Here is a 26,294-nt window from a genome sequence, read left to right on the forward strand (position 1 = left end):
ACATCCGGAACATGCCAATTTTTAGGACATGCACTTGTTTCTTGGACTTCCAAGAAACAAAATTCAGTTGCACTATCTACGGCAGAAGCCGAATACATAGCTGCAAGTGCATGTTGTGCACAAGTCATTTGGATGAAAAATACATTAGAAGACTATGGAATTCACTTTAAAAATATTCCCATAAAATGTGATAATACTAGTGCCATATGTCTTACTAAAAATCCAATTCAGCATTCTAGAACTAAGCACATCGACGTTAGGCATCATTTCATACGCGATCATGTCCTTAACAATAATATTGTTCTAGAATTCATTGACACAAAGCATCAATTAGCGGATATATTCACAAAAGCCTTGAATGAAGACCAATTTGAATTCATTAGAAGGGAATTAGGTATGTTAAATTGTCCCTAAACAATAAACTTGTTTGATTGGATTTTCCGTAAAGTTTTTCATCTTCTTTCCATCTCTCATTCCATATGACATGTTGTGAAATCTCGAAATCGACTTTGATGACTTGATAATGAATTTCAAGTTAGCGATTTGATTTAAATAAGTTTTATCTAAATCATAATCTTGATCTTGCAAAATTGGAATCACAAATAATATCTTTTGGCATTCATGAATTGATACTTACAAATATGAAAGTATTGGCATTCATGACTTGAATTTGATTGAAACATTGTATGCTTAAATTAATCATTCTCCTATGTTTCAAAAATTCTTTAAATGCCTTATGTGATGATTAAAAAGTAATGTTGAGATTTTCATGAATTTAACGATTTGAATGAGTTTGTATTCGAATTATGATCTTGACTTCGTGAAATTACTACTTGAATTTTTTTCTTATCCCAATCTCTCTCTTATACATCTACAATTTCTGTTATTCATAGGAAGAAGAGATTAGATAATATGAATGCATGCTGAATTTTCCTCTAAAATGAACTCTGCGTAAATATTTTTGCATACTTAATTTTCAATGATAAAATCGTTGTATGACAAAATATGTGCTTCAAGTCTCATTTTCCTTTTTGTTGATGACAAAGGGGGAGAAAAGTGATGACTTATATCATTCTTAATAGCATGACAAAATATGAATTGCAAAATCCTTGAGAAAAGTGATCGATCGATGATTATCTTATATGCCTTGCAAAATCCTTGAAAATATTGTAAGATTGATTGATCATATTGAATGCATGTCTAAAATGTATAATCATGCAATTCAAGTTGAAAATCTTTATCTCTTGTCATAGTAAAATTTGTCTCTTATCTTTCGACTTGAAAAAGATTTTCATCAAAGTTTCGCATTTACATTATGCTTAATGAGAATAACGATAAGTTCTACGGTTAGAGCTTATAGGTTTATACTTGAATTCAATGATGAAATTCAAATGTTTTATCTTCTCATAATATGGCATATAGATAGGGGGAGTTACGTTTAACTCCGTCATCAATTGATTGTCATCATCAAAAAGGGGGAGATTGTTGAATCTCGGATTTTGATGATAAAATCAATTGATGGGTTATTTGATCTAATCCATATTATTGAGTTAAGTGTGCAGGATTAACTACGATAACCAGAAAACACAAAGCGAGAATACCGGAGTCAAGTTCGATGGACGTTTAAGAGTCCGAAGAATCGTCGGAGATGCTGCCAGAACCAACCGAGAAGAAATCGGGAACCTGTCGGAATTTTCGGAAGTTCGCCAAAGAGATCGTTGGAGGTTCACGGAGATCACCGAGAAGGCTCGGCTACTCATTAAAGTCATCACAAGTTCGGGAGCTTGCTAGAAGCCCGTCGGCAGAAAGTTCGTCGGAAAGCTCGCCAGAACAAGACTCGACGTTCGCGGTTGAAAATTTGCTTAGGATGTGTTTTGGTTATGTAGTCCACTTGTAATTAGGATTAGGATTAAGAGATAATCCTATATCCTGGTTAGGGGCCAACTGGGCCCAAAGTCAGAGTTGGTTTAGGCTAAACCAGCGAACTAGAGAGCTAAGATTGAAGCCCAACTAGTGGCTGAAAACACTGTAGTCGGGCTGAAAACACTGTAGGCGGTGGCACCGCCTAACTGGGCGGTGGCACCGCCCAGCACCCGAGTGCTGGGCGGTGACACCTCCTTGGCTGGGCGGTTGCACCGTCCAGCACCCGAGCGCTGGGCGGTGGCACCGCCTGGCTGGGCGGTGGAACCGCCAGCACCGGGAACCCTAAGAGAATTCAAATTTTGGAGCCCAAAATTTGAATCCTCTTGAGGCCTATAAATACCCCTCAAATCTCAGCTGAGGTTACAACTTTTGAGAAGCATTTTGATTGAGAGAAAAGTCTTAGAAAGTCTTAGCAAGTCTTGTTTTCAATTTGCTAGAGAGTTCTCCTCCTTCTTTCTTATTGAAAATTTGTAAGAGGTTGAGCTGCTTGTAAAAGGTTGTAAGAGGGGTGTTTACCCTTCCATTTCAAGGGACTTGCTAGTGGAAGGTGGGAGCCTCATCGAAGAGGGGCCTCGCAAGTGGAGTAGGTCATTTGACCGAACCACTCTAAAAATCGGCGTAATCTCTGGTTTGCTTTTTATTATTGTCATTTACATTACTGCAAATCTTCTTACTGCTTTAGTTCCTTATTACTCTTGCTGCGCAACTTTAAGAATATGCCTTCAAGTTAAATTTCTCAAGTTTCATTCTTAACGTACGAAAGATTTTGTTAAAATCGAAGTTTTAATCCGCTGCACTAATTCACCCCCCCCTCTTAGTGCCGCTCCGATCCTAACAGTTTTTAGGAAGAATTTTGACGTCAAAATCATTGATGCTAAAAGCACAAAGTAATAGACAATGCGTTGGAGGTATGTTTCCTAATTACACTAAAAGCCCGCTACTTATATGATGGCCTGTCAAACAAAGCACAAAGTCAACAATACTTATATTGTGGCCATTGTTTGTATGATATTGGCATGTCAAAGTAGTTAGTATAATAGACAATGCGTTTTGTTTGAAATATCTCCCACCTTAGCTAGCAAGTTGGTCTCTACTCCACATCTTCCAAACTTTAGAAAGGATAAAGGATTAAAAAGGTTCCAACTCTTCTTTAAACAATGAATGAAGACTATTTATTTCAGTTTCTTTGCTCACATCCTTTACATCACTAATATCCAATCTTTTCCTTTCTTGAGGTTTAATTTCTATAAAACATAAATCATTAACTAATTTATATATTTTGATAATTTGACCAATAAAAGGGATAAACTCAATGCACAAGGCTTCTCCTAATTTTGGGTATGAAAAAAGAATTTTTTTATTATATCATGTATGATGGAGTTATGCAATTAAAATTATTTTTTGTGCCATATAATATTTCGAGAATGGAAATATAATCATATGTTGCTAGAGATATTGTTGTTTCTAATAATTTTTTTTTTCCCTCTGATAGAGAGTTGCTCAATGTAAAAAAGTTCATATAATTTAAGATTCCACAATTAAATGCTATTAAAATAAAATTTAATGACAAGGAATTCATTACTATAAAGGTAAGGGATAAAAAAAATTATAAGTATTATAAAATGTATGTAGAGAAAAGATGCATATTGAAAAAATTCTACACTAAATGTAAGGTGGACAAAAGATAATAATAAACTCCCTTAATTCTCCACTCAACTTTCCTTTAAAAGAAAAACATCAATATATTATTCCAAAATTATGTAATGTAGATGTATTACTCTTTGCAAAATTGGTCATCTACTTAGCAGATCCATTCACCACTTTGTAAATATACACAATATTATGTTGAATATTTTTTAACAATGAGTCCATAGAATCAATACTTACACTAAAAAACTTCCTTGCTTTCTTGGTCGTGTTTCAAAGATTCTTAATACTGATTAAACCTAAATTTTCATGAAGAAGAATAACTCAATAGATTAGTTGAAAAGACTAATGCTTTGTTTGTGAAAAATTATTGATAATTGAGTCAAAAAAATTAAATATGGATTGATATTTGTTCACTATTCTCTACGAAATTTTAGTGGTTTTTAAACAAATAGAAAATATAAAAACCTAGACATGATGTATTCTCTATTGAATTCTTTTACAATTGTAGGAAAAATATTAATATGAACATCGTCGATGCATTTAATAGAATTTATAAAGATAGTAAGCTTATATCAAAATAAGGTAAAGTTATCATTGTTTTCATTACTTTAAAAAAATGATTAGCTTTTGCGATGACTCATTTTGTTCTATGACTCTATATGATACCATATTACAACTCTTGGTTAAGATTTTAACTCCGAGAATAAATTTTTTTTTTAATAAGTTGGCAAGTAAACATAAAATTCTTTTGTCTCAGGTACAAATAAACGTGACAACATCATTCAAGCTAATAAACTTTTTTGCTATATGGCTAGCTCAAAATGTAAAAAATTTCTTTTGCAAAAAAAGTATGACTCAGCAAAGGTTTATGATAAAGTCTCTAGGGGTGTCTTGATAGTGATTCTTACTTGTATGATATCCTTGACTAAGATAAAATTTGAAAATATGATCTGAACTTGCATTAATTCACCAACATTTATCTATCTTTTTAATTGGATTGTGTCTAGGTGGTGTCCTTTTTGATATTACATAAGGACACCCACTTTTCTCCATATCTAAATATTATTAAATAACAAGACCTAGGAAAGTTCTAATATATCAAAGCATATTGAAATAATTAACCACAATCAAAGTCCATAGAATTCAATCTTTGCACTAGATGATAGCTAATTTTTTCCAAGTAGCTAAAATAAGTAATTCAAAATTATATAAAACACTAATAGATACATTGATATACAATATTTGGATTTTCAACCTATTTGTTAACCAGGTTAAATCAAAAATCTTTTTTAATTCTCACCATGAGTGTTCAATAAAACAAAAACCTATATGTGGCACCATGGACTGCTTAATATGGTTATCATATATCATCTATTTCCTTTAAAAAGGTGGATGAATTGTTTTGATTTCCATTTCATTAATTTTTAACGAAATCATAAGTTTCTTTCATACTATATTTGAACATTCAAAAAGCCTATATAAAAAGGTTCAAATGAAATCTTTAAACATCATTCACTCAATTTGGTAGCCACATGTTTGGTTATCATACTAGCAATCCTTGGATATCTATTTTCTCTTAGTCATAGTAAGCATCCTTGTGTTAATTATTTTTTGAAACTCTTGTATTTTTTATTTTAATTAAATTAAAATTGAACAAGTAGTTAACTGGTCTTAACATGCTCCTTTCATCAAAAGAAGCAAATATAATTTAAGATAATCAGTGATAATACTTGCTAATCTCATCTTAATAAAAAATAAATAAATAAAATATTTTTCTTCTACTAATTTGGTTTTACTTTTTGTTTCCTAAAATTAAAGGTTGGGATATTAAAAGGATGGAATAGGGAAACAAAATAGTGGCAATTCTATGCTTGATATTTAAACGTGAATGTGGTTTTGAATGCATATGTTGTCTATATGATCAAAGGTATTATATAGCATGTGAGTTTTGCCAAAAAAATTATCATCCCCCGGCTCTTTATAGCCCAATGTGAGTTTTACTTCATGTTATTGTTTGAATAAAAATCTCATCTTAAGCTTTTCTTCTTCATCTCTATGATATGTGTTGTTTATTTTATTTATTAAGTTTAATAATATATCAAATATCGTAGTGCGAAAAGGTCTATTTTTGTCTTGCACAATGAAGAAAGAAAAGCCAAACAATTGTAAAATAATCTTAAGAGTGATTCAAGATTTATTATGAAAAATTAAAATATAATTTATACCACAAATCAATTTCATTTTTTTATCTTCAAGGAAATGATAGAAATCATATATCATAGTTGTCTTTCAATTTAATAATGAACGAGGTGACTAATGTTTTTTTTTTTAAAAGAAACTTTCATTTCTTTAGAGAACAAAAGCATCATATCTTTTGGCTGTTAGCACAAAAAAAAAACTTTATAATTGACAGATATCCTCCCCTCATAAATTAAGATTACAAATTTTTTTACAAATGATCCAACCGATGATCTTAATTGTCTACTTATAAACACAATTCTTTAATAAATTCAAAATATTTCTAATTCAAACTAATATTTCAAATAATCATCATTTCATTTGTTACAGCATTGGAGGTATGTTTCCTAATTACACTAAAAGCCCGCTACTAATATGATGGCTTGACAAACAAAACACAAAGTAAACAATACAAGATTTGGAAGGAGGAAGAAATCAATGATTTATTTCAAGGGAATTAAATGGAAAAGTGTGCAGATTGTGGCCATAGTTTGTGTGATATTGGGATGTAAAAGTAGTCAGTATAATAGACAATGCGTTTTGCTTGAAATATCTCCCACCTTAGCTAGCAAGTTGGACTCTGCTCCAAATCTTCCAAACTTTAGAAAGGATAAAGGATTAAAGATGTTCCAACTCTTTTTCACACAAGGAATGTAGAATATTTATTTCAGTTTCATTGCTCATGACCTTTACAGCACTAATATCCAACCTTTTTCGTTCTTGAGGTTTAATTTCTATAAAACATAAATCATTAATCAATTTATATATTTTGATAATATAACCAATAAAATGGACAAACTCAATGCATAAGGCTTCTTCTAATGTCGGGTATGAAAAAGAATTTTTTTATTATATCATGTATTATGGATTTTTGCAATTAAAAATTTTTTTGAGTGCCACATAATATTTCTAGAATTGACATATAAACATATGTTGCTAGAGATATTGTTGTTTCTAATTATTATATTTTTTTCCTCTAATAGAAAGTTGTCCAATGTAAAAAAGTTTATATAATATAAGATACAAGAATTAAATGCTAATAAAATAAAATTTCATGACTAGGAATTCATTACTTTAATGGTGAGGGATAAAAAAAATTATATGTATTATAAAATGTATGTAGATTAAAAAAGCATATTAAAAAAATTCTAACTGAATTGAAGGTGGACAATTGATTATAATCATCTCCATTAATTCTCCACTCAACTTTCCTTCAAAAGAAAAATATCAATATATTACTTTGAAATAATGTAATGAAGATGTATTACTCTTTGCAAAATTGGTCATCTAGTTGGCAAATCCATTCACCAATTTATAAATATAGACAATATTATGTTGAATATTTTATAGCAATGAGTGCATAGAATCAATACTTACACTAAAAAGCTTCCTTACTTTCTAGGTCCTGTTTTAAAGATTCTTCATACTGATTAAATCTAAATTTTTATGAGGAAGAATAACTTAATTGATGAGTTGAAAAGACTAATGCTTTGTTTGTGAAAAATTATTGATAATTGAGTCAAAATAATTTTTGAAATAATTAATATAGATTGATATTTGTTCACTATTCTATATGAAATTGTAGTGGTTTTTAAACAAACAGAAAATATAAAAACCTAGGCATGACATATTCTCTATTAAATTCTTTCATAATTGTAAGAAAAATATCAATATGAACATCATCGATGAATTTAATAGAATTTATGAAGATCGTAAGCTTATATCAAAATGAGGTAAAGTTATGATTGTTTTCATTACTTCAAAAAAATGATTATCTTTTGGGATGACTCATTTTGTTCCATGACTATATGATACCATATTAAAACTCTTGGCTAAGATTTTAGATCCAAGAATAAATTTTTTTTAAAATAAGTTGGTAAGTAAATATAAAATTCTTTTGTCTCAGGTACAAATAAACATGACAACATCATTCAAGCTAATAAACTTTTATACAATATGTCTAGCTTAAAGTGTAAAAATTTTCTTATGCTAAAAAAACATGACTCAACAAAGGTTTATGATAAAGTCTCTAGGGGAGTCATGATAGTGATTTGTACTTGTATGATATATTTGACTAAGATAAAATTTGAAAATATGATCTGAACTTCCATTAATTCACCATCATTTATCTATATTTTTAATTGAATTATGTCTGGGTGGTTTCCTTTGTATTATTACACAAGGACACCCACTTTTCGCCATATCTAAATATTATTAAGTAACGAGACCTTAGTAAACTTCAAATAGATCAAAGAATACTGAAATAATTAACCACAATCAAAGTCCATAGAATTCAATCTTTGCACTAGATGATAGCTAAATATTTCCAAGTAGCTAAAATAAGTAATTCCAAATTATGTAAAACAATAATAGATACATTCAAAAAGTCAATATGAAAAGGCTCAATTGGAATCTTCAATCATCATTCACTTAAGATGGAAGCCACACGCTTGGTTATTATGTTAGCAATCCTTGGATGTCTGTATACTCTTAGTCATGGTAAGCATCGTTGTGTTAATTATTTTTAGACACTCTTGCATTTTTCATTTTAATTAAATTAAAATTGAACAAGCAGTTAATTGGTCTTAACATTCTCCTTTCATCAAACGAAGCAAATATAATTTAAAAGATGATCAATGACAATACTTGTTAATCTCATCTTAACAAAAAAAGAAAATGAAATATTTTTCTTCTACTAATTTGGTTTTTCTTTTTGTTGCCCTAAAATTAAAGGTTGGGATATTGAATGGATGGAAGAGGGAAACAAAATAGTGGCAATTCCATGCTTGAAATTTAAATGTGAAGGTGGTTTTAAATGCGTATGTTGTCTATATGATCAAAGGTGTTATATAGCATGGGAGCTTTGCCAAAAAAATTGTCATCCCCCAGCTCTCTATAGCCCATAGTGACAACCTATTTTAATTGTTTTACTTCATGTTGTAGTTTAAATAAAAATCTCATCTCAAGCTTTTTTTCTTCACCTCCAAGCTCTGTGTTGTTTGTTTTATTTATTACGTTTACTAATATATCAAATATCATAGTACGAAAAGGTCTATTTTTGTCTTGCACAATGAAGAGAGAAAAGCCAAAAAATTATAACATAATCTTAAGAGCGAATCAAGATTTATTATGAAAAAATAAAAAATAATTTATACCACAAATCAATTTTCATTTTTTTATCTTCAAGGAAATGATATTAATTTTATATTATAGTTGTCTTTCAATTTAATAATGAACGAGGTGACCAATGTTTTTTTTTTTAAAGAGATACTTTCGTTTTTTTAGAGAACAAAAGCATCGTATCTTTTGGTTGTTAGCACACAAAAAAAACTTCATATTTGATAGTTATCTTCTCCTAATATATTAAGATTGCCAAATTTTTTACAGATGATCCAACCGATGATCTCAATTATCGACTTATAAATATAATTTTTAATAAACTCAAAATATTTCTAATTTAATAAACTTAAAATATTACACCTTAGCTAACTTTTGGGATCACTCATTTTGTTCCATGACTATATGATACAATATTACAACTCTTGGCTAAGATTTTAGCTCCGAGAACAAATTTTCTTTTAAATAAGTTGGTAAGTAAACATAAAATTTTTTTGTCTCAGGTACAAATAAATATGACAACATCTCAAGTTACTAAACTTTTTTGCAAAATGGCTAGCTCAAAATGTAAAAATTTTCTTATGCTAAAAAAAAATGACTCAACAAAGGTTTATGATAAAGTCTCTAGGGGAGTCATGATAGAAAACTTCTACTTGTGTGATATACTTGACTAAGATATAATTTGAAAATATGATCTAAACTTGCATTAATTCACCAATATTTATCTATCTTTTTAATTAGATTATGTCTGGGTGGTTTCCTTTATGATATTACAAAAGGACACCCACTTTTCTCCATATCTAAATATTATTAAGTAACGAGACCTTAGTAAACTTCTAATAGATCAAAGCATATTGAAATAATTAACCACAATCACGATTTATTATGAAAAAATAAAATATAATTTCTACAAAAAATCAATTTTATTTTTTTATCTTCAAGGAAATGATAGAAATCATATATCATAGTTGTCTTTCAATTTAATAATGAATGAGGTGACCAATGTTTTTTTTTTTTAAAAGATACTTTCATTTTTTTAGAGAACAAAAGCATCATATCTTTTGGTTATTAGCACACAAAAAAAACTTTATATTTGACAGTTATCCTCCCCTCATAAATTAAGATTTCAAAATTTTTTACAGATAATCCAACCGATGATCTCAATTATCGACTTATAAATATAATTCTTTAAAAAACTCAAAAATTTTAATTAAATCTAATATTTCCAATAATCATCATTTCATTTGTTATAGCATTGGAGGTTTGTTTTCTGATTACACAAAAAGCCCACTACTTATATGATGGCCTGATAAAAAAGAATAAGGAATACAATACAAGATTTGGAAGGAGGAAGATATCAATTATTTATTTCAAGATAATTAAACGGAAAAGTGTACAGATTGTGGTCGTTGTTTGTATGAAGTAGTTAGTATAATAGACAATGCGTTTTGCTTGAAATATCTCCCACCTTAGCTAGCAAGTTGGTCTTTGCTCCACATCTTCCAAACTTTAGAAAGGATAAAGGATTAAAGAGGTTCGAACTCTTTTTCACATAAGGAATGAGACTATTTATTTCAATTTCATTGCTCACGACCTTTACAGCACTAATATCCAACCTTTTCCTTACTTGAGGTTTAATTTCTATAAAACATAAATCATTAATCCATTTATATATTTTGATAATATAACCAATAAAATGTACGAACTCAATGCACAAGGCTTCTCCTAATGTCTGGTATGAAAAAGAATTTTTTTATTATATCATGTATTATGGAGTTATGTAATTAAAAAAAATTTTGTGAGCCATATAATATTTCTAGAATGGAAATATAAAGATATGTTGCTAGAGGTATTGTTGTTTCTAATAATTATATTTTTTTTCCTTTGATAGAAAGTTGTCCAATTTAATAAAGTTCATATAATTTAAGACACCACAATTAAATGCTAATAAAATAAAATTTCATGACACATAATTCATTACTTTAAAGGTGAGGGATAAAAAAAATTATAAGTATTATAAAATGTATGTAGAGAAAAAAAGCATATTGAAAAAAATTCTACACTGAATTAAGGTGGACAATTGATAATAATCATCTCCATTAATTCTTCACTCAAATTTCCTTCAAAAGACAAACATCAATATATTACTCCAAAATTATGTAAGGTAGATGTATTACTTTTTGCAAAATTGGTCATCTAGTTGGCAGATATATTCACCACTTTGTAAATATATATAATATTATATTGAATATTTTTTAGCAATGAGTATAGAATCAATACTTAAACTAAAAAGCTTCCTTGCTTTCTAGGTCATGTTTCAAATATTCTTAATAGTGATGAATCCTAAATTTTCACGATGAAAAATAACTCAATTGATGAGTCGAAAAGACTAATACTTTATTTATGAAAAATTATTGATAATGGAGTCAAAATAATTTTTGAAATAATTAAATATGGATTGATATTTGTTCACTATTTTTTACGAAATTTTAGTTGTTTTTAAACAAATAGAAAATATAAAAACCTAGACATGATGTATTCTTTATTAAATTCTTTCTCAGTTGTAGGAAAAATATTAAAATGAACATCGCCGATGCATTTAATAGAATTTATAAAGATTGTAAGCTTATATCAAAACAAGGTAAAATTATCAATGTTTTCATTACTTCAAAAAAATATATAGCTTTTGGGATGACTCATTTTGTTGCATGACTCTATATGATACCATATTACAACTTATGGCTAAGATTTTAGCTCCGAGAATAAATTTTTTTTTTAATAAGTTGGTAAGTAAACATAAAATTATTTTCTCTCTGGTACAAATAAACATGACAACATCATTCAAGCTAATAAACTTTTTTGCTATATTGTTAGCTCAAAATATAAAAATTTTCTTATACTAAAAAAATATGGCTCAGCAATGGTTTATTATAAAGTCTCTAGGGGAGTTATGATAGTGATTCTTACTTGTATGATATACTTGACTAAGATAAAATTTAAAAATATTATCTGAACTTACATTAATTCACCAACATTTATCTATCTTTATAATTGGATTATATCTGGGTGGTTTCCATTCTGATATTACACAAGGACACCCAATTTTCTCCATATCTAAATATTATTTAGTAACAAGACCTTAGGAAACTTTAAATAGATCAAAACATATTTTGAAATAATTAACCACAATCAAAGTCGAAAGAATTCAAACTTCGCACTAGATGATAGCTAATTATTTCCAAGTAGCTAAAATAAGTAATTCCAAATTATGTAAAACTCTAATAGATACATTGAAATACAATATTTAGATTTTCAACCTCTCTGTTAACTAGGTTAAATTAAAGATCTTTTTTAATTCTCACCATGAGGGTTCGGTAAAACAAAAACCTATATGTGGCACATTGGACTGCTTAATATGGTTATCATATATCATCGATTTCCTATAAAAAGGTAGACAAATTGTTTTGATTTTCATTCCATTAATTTTTAATAAAATCATAAGTTTATTTCATACTATATTTGAACATTCAAAAAGTCTATATAAAAAGGCTCAATTGGAATCTTTAAACATCATTTACTTAAGATATTAGCCACAGGCTTGGTTATCATGCTAGCAATCCTTTGATGTTTGTATACTATTAGTCATGGTTAGCATCCTTATTTGAATTATTTTTTGACACTCTTGTATTTTTTATTTTAATTAAATTAAAATTAAACAAGTAGTTAAGTGGTCTTAATATGCTCCTTTCGTCAAACGACGCAAATATAATTTAAAAGATGATCAATGACAATACTTGCTAATCTCATCTTAACCAAAAAAGAAAATAAAATATTTTTCTTCAACTAATTTGGCTTTACTTTTTGTTATCCTAAAATTAATGGTCGGGATATTAAAAGGATGGAAGAGGGAAACAAAATAGTGGCAATTCCATGCTTGAAATTTAAATGTGAATGTGGTTTTGAATGTGTATGTTGTCTATATGATCAAAGGTGTTATATAGCATAGGAGCTTTGCCAAAAAAATTGTCATCCCCCAGCTCTATATAGCCCATAGTGACCACCTATTATAATTGTTTTACTTCATGTTGTTGTTTGAATAAAAATCTCTTCTCAAGCTTTTCTTCTTCACCTCCAACCTATATGTTGTTTGATTTATTTATTACGTTTAGTAATATATGAAATATAATTTGCGAAAAGGTCTGTTTTTGTCTTGCACATTGAAGAGAGAAAAGACAAATAATTATAACATAATCTATAGAGCGATTCAATATTTATTATGAAAAAATAAAAAATAATTTATACCATAAATCAATTTTCATTTTTTTATATTCAAAGGAAATGATAGAAATCATATATCATAGTTGCCTTTCAATTTAATAATGAACGAGATTACCAATGTATTTTTTTATAAAGAGATACATTCATTTCTTTATAGAACAAAAGTATCATATCTTTTGGTTGTTAGCACATAAAAAAATTTTATATTTGATAATTATCCTACCCTCATAAATTAAGATTGTAAAATTTTTTACAGATGATCCAACCGATGATCTCAATTGTCGACATATAAATACAATACTTAAAAAAACTCAAAATATTTTAATTTAATCTAGTATTTCCAATAATCATCATTTCATTTGTAACAGCATTGGGAGGTATTTTTCCTAATTACACTAAAAGCCCGCTACTTATATGATGGCTTGACAAACAAAACACAAAGTAAACAATACAAGATTTGGAAGGAGGAAGAAATCAATGATTTATTTCAAGAGAATTAAATGGAAAAGTGTGCAGATTGTGGCCATTGTTTGGATGATATTGGCTTGTAAAAGTAGTTAGTATAATAGTCAATACGTTTTGTTTGAAATATCTCCCACCGTAGATAGCAAGTTGAACTCTGTTCCACATCTTCCAAACTTTAGAAAGGATAAAGGATTAAAGAGATTCCAACTCTTCTTCAGATAAGGAATGAAGACTATTTATTTCAGTTTCATTGCTCACGACCTTTACAGCACTAATATCCAACCTTTTCCTTTCTTGAGGTTTAATTTATATAAAACATACATCATTAATTAATTTATATATTTTGATAATATAACCAATAAAATGGACGTACTCAATGCACAAGGCTTCTCAAAATGTCGGGTATGAAAAAGAATTTTTATATTATACAATGTATGATGGAGTTATGCAATTAAAAATTTTTTGGTGTGCCATATAATATTTCTAGAATGGAAATATAAAGATATTTTGCTAGAGGTATTATTGTTTCTGAAAATTATTATTTTTTTCCTCTGATAGAAAGTTGTCCAATGTAAAAAGTTCGTATAATTTAAAATACCACAATTAAATGCTAAAAAAGTAAAATTTCATTACAATGAATTCATTACTTTAAAGGTGAGGGATAAAATAAATTATAAGTATTATAAAATGTATGTAAGAAAAGAATATTGAAAAAAATTCTACATTGAATGTAAGGTGGACAATTGATAATAATCATTTCCCTTAATTCTTCGCTTAACTTTCCTTCGAAAGAAAAACAACAATATATTACTCCAAAATTATGTAATGTAGATGTATTACTCTTTGCAAAATTGGTCATCTATTTGGTTGATCCATTCAATACTTTGTAAATATGCACAATATTATGTTGAATATTTTTTAGCAATGAGTATAGAATCAATTTATTGCAGAATTGGTCATCTAAAAAGCTTCCTTGCTATCTAGGTCCTGTTTCAAAAATTCTTAATACTGATGAAACCTAAATTTTCATGATGAAGAATAACTCAATTGATTAGTTAAAAAGACTAATGCTTTGTTTATGAAAAATTATTGATAATTGAGTCAAAATAATTAAATATGGATTGATATTTATTCACTATTCTCTACGAAATTTTAGTGGTTTTTAAACAAATAGAAAATATAAAAACCTAGACATGATGTATTCTCTTTTGAATTCTTTTACAATTGTAGGAAAAATATTAATATGAACATCGTCGATGCATTTAATAGAATTTATAAAGATAGTAAGCTTATATCAAAACAAGGTAAAGTTATCAATGTTTTCATTACTTCAAAAAAATGTTTAGCTTTTGGGATAACTCATTTTGTTCCATGACTCTATATGATACAATATTACAACTCTTGGTTAAGATTTTAGCTCCGAGAATAATTTTTTTTAAAAATAAGTTGGTAAGTATACATAAAATTATTTTGTCTCAAGTACAAATAAACATGACAACATCTTTCAAGCTAATAAACTTTTTTGCTATATGGTTAGCTCAAAATGTAAAAATTTTCTTATGCTAAAAAAATATGACTCAGCAATGGTTTATTATAAAGTCTCTAGGGGAGTCATGATAGTGATTCTTACTTGTATGATATGCTTAACTAAGATAAAATTTAAAAATATTATCTGAACTTGCATTAATTCACCAATATTTATCTATCTTTTTAATTGGATTATCTCTGGGTGGTTTCCTTTCTGATATTACACAAGGACACACACTTTTCTCCATATCTAAATATTATTAAGTAATGAGACCTTAGGAAACATCAAATAGATCAAAACATATTTTGAAATAATTAACCATAATCAAAGTCGAAAGAATTCAATCTTCGCACTAGATGATAGCTAATTATTTCCAAGTAGCTAAAATAAGTAATTATAAATTATGTAAAACTCTAATAGATACATTGAAATACAATATTTAGATTTTTAACCTCTTTGTTAACTAGGTTAAATTAAATATCTTTTTTAATTCTCACCATGAGTGTTCGGTAAAACAAAAACCTATATGCGGCACATTGGACTACTTAATATGGTTATCATATATCATCGATTTCCTATAAAAAGGTGGATGAATTGTTTTGATTTCTATTCCATTAATTTTTAACGAAATCACAAGTTTCTTTCATACTATATTTGAACATTCAAAAAGCTTATATAAAAAGGCTCAATTGAAATTTTTAAACCTTATTCACTCAAAATGGTAGCTACATGGTTTTCATGCTAGCAATCCTCGGATGTCTACATACTCTTAGTCATGGTAAGTATCATTGTGTTAATTGTTTTTGGACACTCTTACATTTTTTATTTTAATTAAATTAAAATTTAACAAGTAGTTAAGTGGTCATAATATGCTCCTTTTGTCAAATAATGTAAATATAATTTGAAAAATGATCAATGATAATATTTGCTAATCTCATCTGAACAAAATAAATAAATAAAATATTTTTTCTTCTACTAATATGGTTTTGCTTTTTGATGTCCTAAATTTAAAGGTCGGGATATTGAAAGGATGGAAGAGGGAAACAAAATAGTGGCAATTCCATGCTTGAAATTTAAATGTGAAGGTGGTTTTGAATAAGTATGTTGTCTATATGATCAAAGGAGTTATATAGCATGGGAGCTTTGCCAAAAAAATTGTCATCCCCCAGCTCTCTATAATTGTTTTACTTTATGTTGTTGTTTGAATAAAAATCTCATCTCAAACTTTTTTTCTTCATCTCCAAGCTATGTGTTGTTTGTTTTATTTATTACGTCTAGTAATATATCAAATATCATAGTGCAAAAAGGTTTGTTTTTGTCTTGCACAATGAAGAGAGAAAAGCCAAAGAATTATAACATAATCTAAAGAGCGATTCAAGATTTATTATGAAAAAATAAAAAATAATTTATACCACAAATCAATTTTCATTTTTTTATATTAAAGGAAATGATAGAAATCATATATCATAGTTGTCTTTCAATTTAATAATGAACGAGGAGACCAATATATTTTTTTAAAAAGAGATAAGTTCATTTCTTTATGAACAAAAGTATCATATCTTTTGGTTGTTAGCACACAAAAAAACTTTATATTTGATAGTTATCCTACCCTCATAAATTAAGATTGCAAATTTTTTTACAAATGATCCAACCGATGATCTCAATTGTCGACTTATAAATACAATTCTTGTAAAAAATCAAAATATTTTAATTCAATCCAGCATTTCTAATAATCATCATTTCATTTGTTATAGCATTGGAGGTATGTTTCCTAATTACACTAAAAGCCCATGACTTATATGATGGCCTGACAAACAAAGCATAAAGTAAACAATATAAGATTTGGAAGGAGGAAGAAATCAATGATTTATTTCAAGAGAATTAAACGGAAAAGTGTGCAAATTATGGCCATTGTTTGAATGATATTGGCATGTAAAAGTAGTCAGTATAATAGACAATGTGTTTTGCTTGAAATATCTCCCACCTTAACTTGCAAGTTGGTCTCTTCTCCACATTTTCCAAACTTTAGAAAGGATAAAGGATTATTAAAGAGTTCCAACTCTTCTTCACATGAGGAATGAAGACTATTTATTTTAGTTTCATTGCTCACGACCTTTACAGCACTAATATCCAACCTTTTCCTTTCTTGGGGTTTAAATTCTATAAAACATAAATCATTAATCAATTTATATATTTTGATAATATAACTAATAAAATGGACGAACCCAATGCACAAGGCTTCTCCTAATGTTGGGTATGAAAAAGAATTTTTTTATTTTATCATGTATGATGGAGTTATGCAATTAAAAATTTTTTTGTGTGCCATATAATATTTCTAGAATGGAAATATAAATATATGTTGCTAGAGGTATTGTTGTTTCTGATAATTATATTTTTTTCCCTTTGATAGAAAGTTGTCCAAAGTAAAAAAGTTTGTATAATTTAAAATGCCACAACTAAATGCTAATAAAATAAAATTTCATGACAAGGAATTCATTACTTTAAAGGTGAGGGATAAAAAAAACTATAAGTTTTATAAAATGTATATAGAGAAAGAAGCATATTGAAAAAAATTCTACATTGAATGTTAGGTGGACAATTGATGATAATCATCTCCCTTAATTCTCCATGCAACTTTCCTTCGAAAGAAAAACATTAATATATTGCTCCAAAATTTTGTAATGTATATGTATTGCTCTTTGCAAAATTGGTCATCAAGTTGGTAGATCCATTCTCCACTTTGTAAATATACACAATATAATGTTGAATATTTTTTAGCAATGAGTATAGAATCAATACTTACACTAAAAAGCTTCTTTGCTTTCTAGGTCCTGTTTCAATGATTCTTAATACTGATGAAACCTAAATTTTCATGATGAAGAATAACTCAATTGATGAGTTGAAAAGACTAATGCTTTGTTTTTAAAAAATTATTGATAATTGAGTCAAAATAATTTTTGAAATAATTAAATATGGATCGATATTTGTTCAAAATTTGTTATGAAATTTTAATGGTTTTTAAACAAATAGAAAATATAAAAACCTAGACATGACATATTCTTTATTAAATTCTTTTATAGTTGTAGGAAAAATATCAATATGAACATCATCGATGCATTTAATATAAACTATAATGATCGTAAATTATATCAAAACAAGGTAAAGTTATCATTGTTTTCATTACTTCAAAAAAATGATTAGCTTTTAGGATGACTCATTTTGTTCCATGACTCTATATGATACCATATTACAACTCTTGGCTAAGATTTTTTATCAAAGAATAATTTTTTTAAAAAATAAGTTGGTAAGTAAACATAAAATTATTTTATCTCAGGTACAAATAAACATGACAATGTCATTCAAGCTAAGAAACTTTTTTGCTATATGGCTAGCTCAAAATGTAAAAATTTTCTTATGCTAAAAAAACATGACTCAACAATGGTTTATTATAAAGTCTCTAGGGGAGTAATGATAGTGATTCTTACTTGTATGATATACTTGACTAGGATAAAATTTGAAAATATGATCTAAACTTACTTTAATTCACCAACATTTATCTATCTTTTTAATTGGATTATGTTTGGGTGGTTTCCTTTCTAATATAACACAAGGACACCTACTTTTCTCCATATCTAAATATTATTAAGTAACGAGACCTTAGTAAACTACAAATAGATCAAAGCATATTAAAATAATTAACCACAATCAAAGTTGATAGAATTCAATCTTCGCCCTAGATGATAGCTAATTATTTCCCAGTAGCTAAAATAAGTAATTCCAAATTATGTAAAACTCTAATAGATATATTGAAATACAATATTTAGATTTTCAACCAATATAACTAGGTTAAATTAAAGATCTTTTTAAATTCTCACCATGAGGGTTCGGTAAAACAAAAACCTATATGAGGCATAATGGACTGCTTAATATGGTTATCATATATCATCAATTTCCTATAAAAAAGGTGGATGGATTGTTTTGATTTACATTCAATTAATTTTTAACGAAATCATAAGTTTCTTTAATCCTAAACATTCAAAAAGTCTATATAAAAAGGCTCAATAGGAATCTTTAAACTTCATTTACTCAAGATGGTAGCCACATGCTTCGTTTTTATGCTAGCAATACTTGGAAGTCTGTATACTCTTAGTCATGGTAAGCATCATTGTGTTAATTATTTTTGGACACTCTTGAATTTTTTATTTTAATTAAATTAAAATTGAACAAGTAGTTAAGTGGTCTTAATATGCTCCTTTCGTCAAACGACGCAAATATAATTTAAAAGATGATGAACGACAATACTTGCTAATCTCATCTTAAAAAAAAAAAAAAATAAAATATTTTTCTTATACTAATTTGGTTTTGTTTTTTGTTGTCCAAAAAGTAAAGGTCGGGATATTGAAAGGATGGAAAAGGAAAACAAAATAGTGGCAATTCCATGCTTGAAATTTAAATGTAAAGGTGGTTTTGCATGCGTATGTTGTCAATATGATCAAAGGTGTTATATAGCATGGGAGCTTTGCCAAAAAAATTGTCATCCCTCAACTCTCTATAGCCCATAGTGACCACCTATTATAATTGTTTTACTTCATGTTGTTGTTTGAATAAAAATCTCATCTCAAGCTTTTCTTTGTCACCTACAAGCTATGTGTTGTTTGTTTTATTTATTACGTTTAGTAATATATCAAATATCTTAATGCAAAAAGGTCTGTTTTTGTCTTGCACAATGAAGAGAGAAAAGCAAAACAATTATAACATAATCTAAAGAGCGATTCAAGATTTATTATGAAAAAAATAAAAAAATAATTTATACCACAAATCAATTTTCATTTTTTTATATTTAAGGAAATGGTAGAAATCATATATCATAGTTGTCTTTCAATTTAATAATGAACGAGGTGACCAATGTATTTTTTAAAAAAGAGATACTTTCATTTCTTTATAGAACAAAAGCACCGTATCTTTCGGTTTTTAGCACACAAAAAAAACTTTATATTTGATAGTTATCCTACCCTCATAAATTAAGATTGCAAAATTTTTTACAGATGATCCAACCAACGGTCTCAATTGTCGACTTATAAATATAAATTTTAAAAAACTCAAAATATTTTAATTCAATCCAGTATTTCCAATAGTCATCATTTCATTTGTTACAACATTGGAGGTATGTTTCCTAATTACACTAAAAGCTCACGACTAACATGATGGCCTGACAAACAAAGCACAAAGTAAACAATACAAGATTTTGAAGGAGGAATAAATCAATGATTTATTTCAAGAGAATTAAACGGAGAAGTATGCAGATTGTGGCCATTATTTGTATGATATTAGCATGTAAAAGTAGTCAATATAATAGACAATGCATTTTACTTGAAATATCGCCCACCTTAGCTAGCAAGTTGGTCTCTTCTCCTAATGTCGGGTATGAAAAAGAATTTTTTTATTATATCATGTATGATGCTGTTATGCAATTAAAAATTTTTTTGTGTGCCATATAATATTTCTAGAATGGAAATATAAAAATATGTTGCTAGAGGTATTGTTGTTTTTGATAATTATATTTTTTTTCCCTCTCATAAAAAGTTGTCCAATGTAAACAAGTTCGTATAATTTAAGATAGCACATTTAAATGCAAGTAAAATAAAATTTCGTGAAAAGGAATTCATTACTTTAAAGTTGAGAGATAAAAAAATTATAAGTATTATAAAATGTATGTAGAGAAAAGAAGCATATTGAAAAAAATTCTACACAGAATGTAAGGTGGACAATTGATAATAATCATCTTCGTTAATTTTCCACTCAACTTTCCTTCGAAAGAAACTCATCAATATATTACTCCAAAATTATGTAATGTAGATGTATTACTCTTTGCAAAATTGGTCATCTAGTTGGCGGATCCATTCACCACTTTGTAAATATACACAATATTATGTCGAATAATTTTTAGCAATGAGTATAGAATCAATACTTACACTAAAAAGCTTCATTGCTTTCTATGTCCTGTTTCAAAGATTCTTAATACTAATGAAACATAAATTTGCATGATGAAGAATAACTCAATTGATTAGTTGAAAAGACTAATGCCTTGTTTGTGAAAAATTATTGATAATTGAGTCAAAATAATTAAATATGGATTGATATTTGTTCACTATTCTCTACGAAATTTTAGTGGGTTTTAAACAAATAGAAAATATAAAAACCTAGACATGATGTATTCTCTTTTGAATTCTTTTATAATTGTAGGAAAAATATTAATATGAACATTGTCGATGCATTTAATAGAATTTATAAAGATAGTAAGCTTATATCAAAACAAGGTAAAGTTATCATTGTTTTCATTACTTCAAAAAAATGATTAGCTTTTGCGATGACTTATTTTGTTCTATGACTCTATATGATACCATATCACAACTCTTAGCTAAGATTTTAGCTCCGAGAATAAATTTTTTTTTAAATAAGTTGGCAAGTAAACATAAAATTCTTTTGTCTCAGGTACAAATAAACACGACAACATCATTCAAGCTAATAAACTTTTTTGCTATATGGCTAGCTCAAAATGTAAAAAATTTCTTATGCTAAGAAAAACATGACTCAGCAATGGTTTATTATAAAGTCTCTAGGGGAGTCATGGTAGTGATTCTTACTTATATGATATAGTTGACTAAGATAAAATTTGAAAATATGATATGAACTTGCATTAATTCACGAACATTTATCTATCTTTTTAATTGGACTTTGTTCGGGTGGTTTCTTTTATGATATTACACAAGGACACCCACTTTTCTCCATATCTAAATATTATTAAGTAAGGAGACCTTAGTAAACGTCAAATAGATTAAAGCATATTAAAATAATTAACCATAATCGAAGTCGATAGAATTCAATCTTCGCACTGATTGATAGCTAATTATTTCCAAGTAGTTAAAATAAGTAATTCCAAATTATGTAAAACTCTAATAGATACATTGAAATACAATATTTAGATTTTCAACCTATTTGTTAACTAGGTTAAATAAAATATCTTTTTTAATTCTCACCATGAGGGTTTGGTAAAACAAAAACCTATATGTGGGACAATGGACTGCTTAATATGGTTATTGTATATCATCGATTTATTATAAAAAGGTGGATGAATTATTTTGATTTCCATTCCAATAATTTTTAACAAAATCACAAGTTTCTTTCACACTATATTTGAACATTCAAAGAGTCTATATAAAAATGCTCAATTGAAATCTTTAAACATCATTCACTCAAGATAGCCACACACTTGGTTATCATGCTAGCAATCCTTAGATGTCTGTATACTCTTAGTCATGTTAAGCATCCTTGTGTTAATTATTTTTGGACACTCTTGCATTTTTTTATTTTAATTAAATTAAAATTGAACAGGTAGTTAAGTGGTCTTAATATGCTCCTTTCGTCAAACGACGCAAATAGATTTTAAAAGATGATCAATGACAATACTTGCTAATCTCATCTTAACAAAAAATAAAATAAAATATTTTTCTTCTACTAATTTGGTTTTGCTTTTTGTTGTCCTAAATTAAAGGTCGGGATATTGAAAGGATGGAAGAGGGAAACAAAATAGTGGCAATTACATGCTTGAAATTTAAATGTAAAGGTGGTTTTGAATGCGTATGTTGTTAATATGATCAAAGGTGTTATATAGCATGGGAGCTTTGCCAAAAAAATTGTCATCCCCCAGCTCTCTATATCCCATAGTGACCACCTATTATAATTGTTTTACTTCATGTTGTTGTTGGAATAAAAATCTCATCTCAAGCTTTTCTTCTTCACCTCCAAGCTATGTTATTTGTTTTATTTATTACGTTTAGTAATACATCAAATATAATAGTGTGAAAAGGTCTATTTTAACATAATCTAAAGAGAGAAAAGTCAAACAAATAACATAATCTAAAGAGAGAAAGGTCTATTTTAACATAATATAAAGGACAATGAAGAGAGAAAAGTCAAACAATTATAAATAATCTAAAGAGCGATTCAATATTTATTATGAAAAAATAAAAAATAATTTATACCACAAATCAATTTTCATTTTTTTATATTCAAGGAAATGATAGAAATCATATATCATAGTTGTCTTTCAATTTAATAATGAATGATGTGACCAATGTATTTTTTTAAAAAGAGATACTTTCATTTCTTTATAGAACAAAAGCATCGTATCTTTTGGTTGTTAGCACACAAAAAAAACTTTATATTTGACAGTTATCCTATCCTCATAAATTAAGATTACAAAATTTTTTCTAGATGATCAAATCGATGATCTCAATTGTCGACTTATAAATACAATCTTTAAAAAACTCAAAATATTTTAATTCAATCCAGTATTTCCAATAATCATCATTTCATTTGTTACAGCATTGGAGGTATGTTTCCTAATTACACTAAAAGCCCGCAACTTATATGATGGCCTGACAAACAAAGCATAAAGTAAACAATTCAAGATTTGGAAGGAAGAAGAAATCATTGATTTATTTCAAGAGAATTAAATGGAAAAGTGTGCAGATTGTGGCCATTGTTTGTATGATATTGGCATGTAAAAGTAGTCAGCATAATAGACAATGCATTTTGCCTGAAATATCTCCCACCTTAGCTAGCAAGTTGTTCTCTGCTCCACATCTTCCAAACTTTAGAAAGGATAAAGGATTAAAGGGGTTCCAACTCTTCTTCACACAAGGAATGAAGACTATTTATTTCAGTTTCATTGCTCATGACCTTTACATCACTAATATCCAACCTTTTCCTTTCTTGGGGTTTAATTGTTGAATCTCAAATTTTGATGATGAAATCAATTGATGGGTTAATTGATCTAATCCATATTATTGAGTTAAGTGTATAGGATTAACTACGATAGCTTGAAGAATAAAGCAAGTCTACCGAAGTCAAGTTTGATGGGTGTTCGATAGTCCGCCGAGAGTCCGAAGATTCATCAAAAGTACTGCCGGAACCAACCAAGAAAAAATCGGGGGCTTGCTGAAGTTTTCAGAATTCCGCCGGAGAGATCGTCGGAAGTTCGCGGAGATCACCAAGAAGATTCGGCTACTTGCCAAATACTCACTAAACTCACCATAAGACTCGGAGCCTGCTGGGAGTCCACCGAAAGAAATCCGAGGGTGTATTGGAAGTCCGCTGGATGATTGTTGGAAAGCTCGCGGGAAGAAAACTCGACGTTGCCAGTTAAAAACCTGCTTATGACTATGTCTTAATTTCGTAGTTTGTATGCAATTAGTGTTAGGATTAAGAGTATATATCCTATAACCTGGTTAGGGCCCAATTGGGCCCGAGTTTGGATTGATTTGGGCCAAGTTTGGAGCCCAACCAGTGATCTAAAAAGTCCAGGTGGTGGCACCACCGGACTGGGCGGTGGCACTGTCCAACACCCAAGAGGTCCGATGGTGGCACTGCCGGACTGGGCGGTGGCACCGCCCAGAACCCGAGAGGTCTAGCGGTGGCACCGCTAGTACATTATCAATGTTAGACATTGACAGGCGGTGGCACCACCAGCACCGGGAAGCCCAAAAGTAATTCAAATTTGGAGCCCAAATTTGAATCATCTTGGGGCCTATAAATACCCCTCAATTCTCAACAGAGAACACAACCTTTTAAGAAGTTAGAGATTGATAAAAAACCTTAGCAAAGACTTTAACAACTCTTGTTTTTAATAGCTTAAGTTTTCACCTCCCTCTTTCTCTTTGAAAAATCTGTAAGAGTGTGAACTACTTGTAAAAGGTTGTAAGAGGGGTATTTGTCATTCCCCTTCAAAGTGATTTGCTAGTGGAAGTTGGGAGTCTCATTGAAGAAGGCTTCGCAAGTGGATGTAAGTCATTTTGACCGAACCACTTTAAATTGGTGTGTTCCTTGAATGTGTGAGTATTTACTTTTCTAAAACCGTTATTTACATAGCAGCTACCTTTCGGTTTTTATCTTCTCACTTTACTTGAGCTACTTTCTCCAAGTCATTGATGAATTGAAATCTCTACGCATTTACGAAATCATTTTCAAATTTACAAGTTTTAATCCACTGTACTAATTCACCCCCCCCCCCTTTAGTGCCGCTCTGATCCTAACAATTGGTATCAGAGCAAGGCTTACTCTCATATTTGATTTAATACCTAAGAGATATAGCTTACTCCGGCATGTAAGAGTCCAAAATCAACATTCTTGTGCATTCTTATAAACTTTTCTGGATAAAACCAAGTGAGTCCATCGGAGACATGTACACCAGTTTCACGGATGTCATCAATGGACTCAAAGCTCTTAGTAAAGGTTTTTCTAACTTACTAGTAACTAAAATTTTAAGATCCCTTCCAAAGAGTTGGGATCCAAAAGTTACAGCCATTCAAGAGGCCAAGGACCTTAAAACATTTCCTCTTGAAGAACTTATTGGGTCTCTTATGACCTACAAAATATTGTGTCATGCTCATGAAGAGCTCGAGAACCTCCTTCCAAAGAACAGGAAGGATATGACACTTAAAATATAAGAAGACCACTTGAAAGGAACATCAAGTGATGAGGACAGTGACAATGACATTGCACTTTTAACTCGAAAATTTAAAAAATTTATAAAAAAGAACATATTTGAAAATAACACCAAAAACAAACTTGAACATAAAAAGGACCAAGTAATATGCTACAAATATAAGAAGACGGGACACTTTAAAAATGAATTTTTAGGACTCTAGCTTGGAGAGTCCTAATTGAGAGGGACATTCATGTAAAACTGTTAGGACTCTAGCTAGGAGAGTCCTAATTGAGAGGGACATTCATGTAAAACTGTTAGGACTCTAGCTAGGAGAGTCTTAATTAAGAGGGACATTCTGTTAGGACTCTAGCTAGGAGAGTCCTAATTGAGAGGGGCATTCATGTAGGGGGTTTTTTCTTAGAGAAGAATTAGGAGTTGTAAGGGAATAGGAGTCTTGAGTAGGAGTCATATTAGGAGTTGGTTAGAAGTAAGAGTCTTAAGTAGGAGTCCTATTAGGAGTTAGGATTTAGAAGCCCTATAAATAGCCATATATTCCTTCTCTTTTCTTAAGCAATAGATGAATCTTTTCTGCAGCCTTTGAGCAGC

The sequence above is a fragment of the Musa acuminata genome, chromosome BXJ2-5 (assembly GCF_036884655.1).
Source record: "Musa acuminata AAA Group cultivar baxijiao chromosome BXJ2-5, Cavendish_Baxijiao_AAA, whole genome shotgun sequence".
In the NCBI taxonomy this organism is placed as follows: domain Eukaryota; kingdom Viridiplantae; phylum Streptophyta; class Magnoliopsida; order Zingiberales; family Musaceae; genus Musa; species Musa acuminata.